Source organism: Lycium ferocissimum, chromosome 2, assembly GCF_029784015.1.
Source record: "Lycium ferocissimum isolate CSIRO_LF1 chromosome 2, AGI_CSIRO_Lferr_CH_V1, whole genome shotgun sequence".
NCBI classification, from domain to species: domain Eukaryota; kingdom Viridiplantae; phylum Streptophyta; class Magnoliopsida; order Solanales; family Solanaceae; genus Lycium; species Lycium ferocissimum.
In genome coordinates, this window is record NC_081343.1 from 62,889,959 (window position 1) to 62,896,590 (window position 6,632).

General features: G+C 34.9%; 1 pseudogene; it reads left to right on the plus strand.

Moving 5' to 3' along the window:
- The first annotated feature begins 1,256 nt into the window (after window positions 1-1,256).
- On the plus strand, window positions 1,257-6,092 carry LOC132046682 (2-hydroxyacyl-CoA lyase-like; annotated as a pseudogene).
- Window positions 6,093-6,632: the final 540 nt, after the last annotated feature.

A 6,632-nucleotide genomic window follows, 5' to 3' on the forward strand; every position in this document is an offset into this window, starting at 1 on the left:
CTTCAATAAGCATGAACATGACACAAAAATCAAAATTTGCCCACTTCTTGCGGTAATGTCGTTTTCATTTCTCATTTTGAGACGTCAAAGCCAACTTGACATGTGTGGAGAGCGTTTCGTCAAAGCTATAAGCAATGGAAAAGAAAGATGTACTCCATTAGGTTACAATTGGTGTGTGGCTTTTTGCCCCGAGTTTGTTGGACAACATCAATTTGCATGTCTTTGTCTAGTATCATTATAATGTTAAAAAGGGAAAAAGAAAAGGAAATAACAAGTGTCATAATAAAACTTGATTTGAAGCATCAAGAAAATGCTATTTTTTGTAAAAAAAAAAAAAAAAAAATTTAAAACCAAGAAATGAAAGGATTTGACAATGCAATATTATTGAACACTCTAATTATCCTTGTGGAGGTCTTTATTTAGTGCTCTATCTAATGTTAAAAAAAAGAAAAAGAAAAGAAAAGAAGTGTTTCATAATAAAAATTTAATTCGATACATCAAGAAAATGCTATCTTTTGTTACAACAAAAAACCCAAAGCCTAGTAACGCCCACACGACCAAGAAATGAACGGACTTAAGGACAATGCCACACTGTTAAACACACTTTAAATTTTCCTTATGGAGGTCTTTGTTTAATAATTTCTTCTATCCTATTCCTACATAAGTCGATCCCGCTAATTCTTCGGGATGCAAATCTGCTTTTTACTTTATTTTTAATAGATTTTGATTATTTCAGACTATAAAAATTGTGATTTGAATTTTTTTCTGTTTAACTTTTAAGTGTTAAAATCAAAATTTTCTTTATCGTTTGGCAAGCGTGCAGTCACTGAATCAAAGTATTGAATGAGTAGACAAAACCAATTTCGTCATTCCAAACACCGCCTCGGACAACCTCAAGCCGCCACAGTGATCTGGATTCTGGGGTAGGCAGAATCTAATAATATTCTAACTTACTCCCTCCTTCCATATTAGTATTATTTTTTTTTCGCTTTATACGCCCTAAAAAATCATATATAAAAGTGAATACCCTTATATCTTTTCAATAAATTATTATTGATTACTTTTAAAAACAATTACTGTTAAGATTAAAATATGAATTTTTAAAATTAATTTTATAAATGAATAAATAATTTGAAACGAATATTTTAGTTACGTGGACAATTAATATGGGACGGAGAGACTAACCAAAAATCCTTATAAATAACCAAACACATGTGCCCTTTCCTAAATACACTATCCCAACTGATTCTCTCTACATCCCAAAAAAGAAAAAGAAAATCAATCACTGTAAAGGAATCCTCAAAATGTCTAACACCGATCACCAAACCGCATCTACTATCGACGGCAACACTTTCGTTGCCATGTGCCTTGCACGTGCCGGCGTAGACCGTATGTTCGGTGTGGTCGGTATACCCGTTACTTCCTTAGCGAACCGGGCGGTCGGGTTAGGAATCCGGTTCATTGCTTTCCACAATGAGCAATCCGCCGGTTACGCTGCTTCAGCCTACGGTTATCTTACGGGTCGACCCGGAATTCTACTCACCGTTTCCGGGCCGGGTTGCGTTCATGGGCTCGCCGGACTTTCCAAATGCAACCGTTAATACTTGGCCCATGGTCATGATTTCCGGCTCATGTGATCAGAAAGATTCGGGTCGGGGCGATTTTCAAGAATTAGATCAAATTGAAGCTGTTAAACCCTTTTCTAAATACTCAGCTAAAGCTACTGATATAACGAAAGTACCTAGCTGTGTTTTCAGTGTTTTGGATTGGGCCGGGTCGGGTAGGCCTGGTGGTTGTTATTTGGATCTTCCTACTGATGTGCTTCATCAAACTATTAGTGAAACTGAAGCAGAGAAATTGATTAATGAAGCTGAGAATTGTAGGATTAAGGAGGTTGATGTTAAATCTGTTGTTAAGCATTCGGAAATCGAAAAGGCGGCTGGTTTGTTAAGGCAAGCAGAGAGGCCTTTGATTGTGTTTGGGAAAGGAGCAGCGATTTCTAGAGCTGAAAATGCTTTGAAGAATTTAGTTGAAAGTACTGGAATACTTTTTGCCAACACCAATGGGAAAGGGGTTATTGCCTGATAATCATGAGCTAGCTGCTACCGCCGCCAGATCACTGGCAATTGGAAAATGTGATGTGGCGTTGGTCGTCGGGCAGAGGCTTAATTGGCTTTTGCATTTTGGAGAGCCACCAAAGTGGTCTAAGGATGTGAAGTTTATCTTAGTTGATGTTGATAAGGAGGAGACGAGTTAAGGAAACCATGTGTAGGGTTAGTTGGTGATGCTACTAAGGTTGTTGAGATGTTACATAAGGAGATTAAGGATGACCCTTTTTGTTTAGGGGAAGTCCCATCCTTGGGTTGAGGCATTAACCAAGAAGAGTAAGGAAAATGTTTTGAAAATGGAGGCAGCAGCTGGCAAAAGATGTTGTACCATTTAATTTTATGACACCAACAGAATTATTAGGGATGCAATATTGGAATTGGGAAGTCCTGCTCCGGTTGTTGTCTCTGAAGGTGCGAATACTATGGATGTGGGGCGTCCGTATTAGTTCAGATGGAGCCAAGGACTCGGTTGGATGCGGGGACTTGGGGACAATGGGAGTTGGTTTGGGGTACTGCATTGCAGCTGCTGTTGCTTGTCCTGAAAGGCTTGTAGTAGCTGTTGAAGGGGACTCGGGATTTGGCTTCAGTGCCATGGAAGTTGAGGTTCGTCGTCTTTCTCTCTTTTTCTTGTCTTTTCTATCGATCCTATGTTAATAGCATCTGACTGACTTTAGTTTGTTACCTTAGATAACTTCTATAGGCAGTTAATGTCCTTCCAGTTTGTTGTAGATTGATGATTCTTTTGTAGTTTCATTATATAATTGCTTACTGGCAATTTCGGGGTTAGTCAGATTTAATAGTCAACAGCAGTTGCTATCTTTCTAGAGTACGTTGGTTTTCAGAACTGATATCATAATTGGAATAATTTAGACTTCTTAACATTGGATTAATTTTTATATGGCGTTTGATGTTCTCTTGTGGAACTTCTGCACAGATCTTAACCTGTAATGAACCACTAATTACAGTTATGTACTGGACCATATTTTGCTAATTTATGGAGCTGAATATTCATAGGTTCTGTGCTGCAATTTCATTAAGTTAAAACCCAACTGATTTTTGTTCACATGGTAATGTAAAGTGGATTCTTGTGATCTGTTTAGATGTTGAAATCAATACTTGGTAAAATTGATAAGCGCATCCACGCTTTAAGATTGATTAAGCAAAATTATCAGTTTCATTTTCTATCCATAGAAATATGGACCAAACTTCATAAGTACACGATTACTTTAAGAACATCTTGCTTTGATACCCTTAGAAAGCTACTCGATGGGTCATTGAACCCACCAGCTGTTCGTCAACCAGCATTTATAATGACTGAAACCTATTCCCTTTCCCCTTTTTTTCCTATTTCTTCATGTTGGGCCCATAACCTCTCTATCAGTACTTGCATCCATCTTGTGCTACACTTTTAGATAGGTTCTGGGGTGAGTTATGATTTCTCTTACCTATTTGTTAATGCCTGCAATGTCAGTTGCTTAACTTTTTGTCCCCTGTTGCCTATGGCAGTGACCTCTACAATTGTGAGGATTTGTTAGTCCTCCTCGTTACTTAAGGATACTTTGATCTCTTTTTAACTTTTTTGTTTAAAACTTTATAGCATTGATTACCTCTTTACAATGCAACATTATACTGCAACACATACTTAAAATCCTCAGTTTATTCTAATTCAGTTGCTAGGGAAGGCATGCCTTCTAATTCCGAGTTACATTATTATTTAGAATAACTTACCTGTGGCCCATTATTTATATAATTTCTTGGTTTACTTTCATTTACACTTCTTATTCACAGTAATTTATTTACTGCAGACCCTAGTTCGCTATCAGCTCCCCGTTGTGGTTATAGTCTTTAACAATGGCGGAGTTTACGGTGGTGATAGGAGAACTCTGAAGAAATCACCGGGCCTTACAAAGAAGATCCAGCACCCACCTCTTTTGTTCCTGGTGCATCATATCATCTTCTAATTGAAGCCTTTGGAGGAAAAAGGATACCTTGTTGGGACACCAGATGAACTCAGATCTGCACTTACTGAATCTTTTTCTGCTAGGAAGCCTGCTGTTATCAACGTAACAATTGATCCTTATGCTGGTGCCGAAAGTGGGAGGATGCAACACAAAAACTGAGGTTGGAGGTCTCTGATTATTTATGTACTAGTTTAAGCAGGCCCGTGCTAAGCCCGGGCCCAAACTCAAAAGTGAAAATTTCTAAATTCAGTTATAGCATAATTTGTATCACACTTTTCTATTGCATAATTAATTTACGGTAGTAGCACGGTAATTATGTTATGTCTTGTCAATAAATTCTTATAAGAATCAAGTCTTAATCACATAATTGGATAATCTTTAAAAGAAGACGATCGTTTTGAAGAAGTTAGTTTGGAAGGGAATTAACAAATAATAAAGGCACACACATGTGATTAAATATTCTACAAACTAAAAAATTTACAGCATGTAATTAATCATAACTCCATGAAGATCATAAATTGGGAATATTTGGCATTTTTATGAATTTCAGGAGCATCTAATTTCTTTAGCAATATATAGAAATCGATTTCTTTGGTATTTATTACTTTTTCACTATGAATTCCATGTGACAAGGATTTATGCTTGTTAAATGTGATGATTTAAGCTTCAAACTCAATGTTCTTATAAAAAATAGTGAACAATAAATAAGTATATTTTAATATAAAGACCAATTTATTGTTAAATTCACAAAGCTTCACATTAAACAATTGAAGATTCTATAAGTTATTGTTATTAATTAGAGAACTTACAATGTTCTTGCGTGCAATACATGCTTTACTTAGGGTAACACCAACTATGAACGGAGTATTATTTCGTTATTAAACAATTACGACATGACTGAAAAAACTTGACGTAAATTAGGTGAAATTAATCAAATTTTCCTCTAATTAATTTTGTTTAAGCGTTGTTTAAAACGATAAAAATACGTATAATTTGGAGTGGATAGAGTAAGTAATCATATTGTCCATTCCTGCTTTTCATTTTTGGAGACTTCAATTTTGAAATTTGCCTTCTTATTATTACTTTTTAAAAATAAAATAAAAATTGTGTGAGAACATTATACCTAAGTTTATATTTTCAAAATAAAAAGTTACAAAAAAAAAAAAAAAAACAAAAAAAGAGCAGAGTTTAAAAATAATTTCAGAATTCACCAGGGTGAAAATATCATCTCCAGATTAATGTTAAATCTCAAATGAATTCGTCACAATCATTCTTTCCAATCCAGTTATCCATAGTGACGTGTGGGGATCTTCCCAATTCAGAAATTCTAGGCATTTCTAAGGACCTTAAAGTTTTTATATTTTACCAAATTGTATGTGGCAAATGTAAGTAATAAAGTAGTAAAGTAGGGGTAAATATGAAATATAAAAAGAAGCTCTAATCATGTCACCAAACAGTTAGTTTGAGGGATTGCATATTTATGGAAAAGGGCTTCAAAGTACATTGTTTTACTCCAACACACTTTAGTAGTTTGAAGCAATAAAGGACAAAGACAGGGGTAAATTTAGAAGAGCAAACATGCTAGTTGAAATGTAACCTGAGGACGACAAAAATCATTCATCCTCCTTTATTACATATAGTAATGTATATGATTGCTGAAGTTCAGTTCATGTCTCTGCCATTGAAAGAAGAAGAAAGATTGCTGTTGTGACATGGTATGAACTTCTCATCGGCGGAGGAAAATAATAGCGAAGGGAATAGGATAAGTGAATGTCTCTTCTTAATGATGGCATATTCTTAATGTTTGTATGAAGGATGTTTTTAAGTCGTCGAGTTTATAATCTGTGTTCAATTAGTGTCGTCACTGATAGAGGATGGTCTTGAGTTAACAGTTGATAGTGATGAATGAATTTTCGTATACGTAGTAGATGAAAAATAATGTATTTGCAATAAGTACTTACCCTTGTTACGGAATGAAGGTTACTTCAAATTTATTATCTAAATCCCTCAGGTGTTTTATTGAGTTCCTTGATATGTCTCCGTTAAATCATTATTTAGTCTGCCTCCTATTACTATCTAAAAAAAAAGTCCCTAGGAGGTTGCTTCAATTCAAAAAATGAAAGAAAAAAAAAAAAAATGGACTACTACTGCTATGACGTTGGTTGCTAATACCTATTACAAAACGTCCACGATTTATATTAATGACTTTCTTTATCTTTTCAGTCCCCAAACTTTGCCTAAATTGGATTAGGTAACTTAATATTTTAAGATTAAAATTTATATATTTGAAAATTACATGAAAAGAATTATAATTTGCAACTTTTTTCATATCAATTTGATGAAAAAATATATCTTAAAGGTTGGTCAAAGTTCGTACAATTTGAATCTTGAACGAAAAGTCATTAAGCATAAATGAGTTGATCATATTATTTCTTTCCCGCGTTGTGCCTACACCACACTAATAAACGTTGAAATCTTGGACGTGATTTGGGGATCTCTTAAACTACAATGACTTAAGAAGTCTCTGGTAACACAAAAGGTTTGTATAAGCACGAATGGTCAT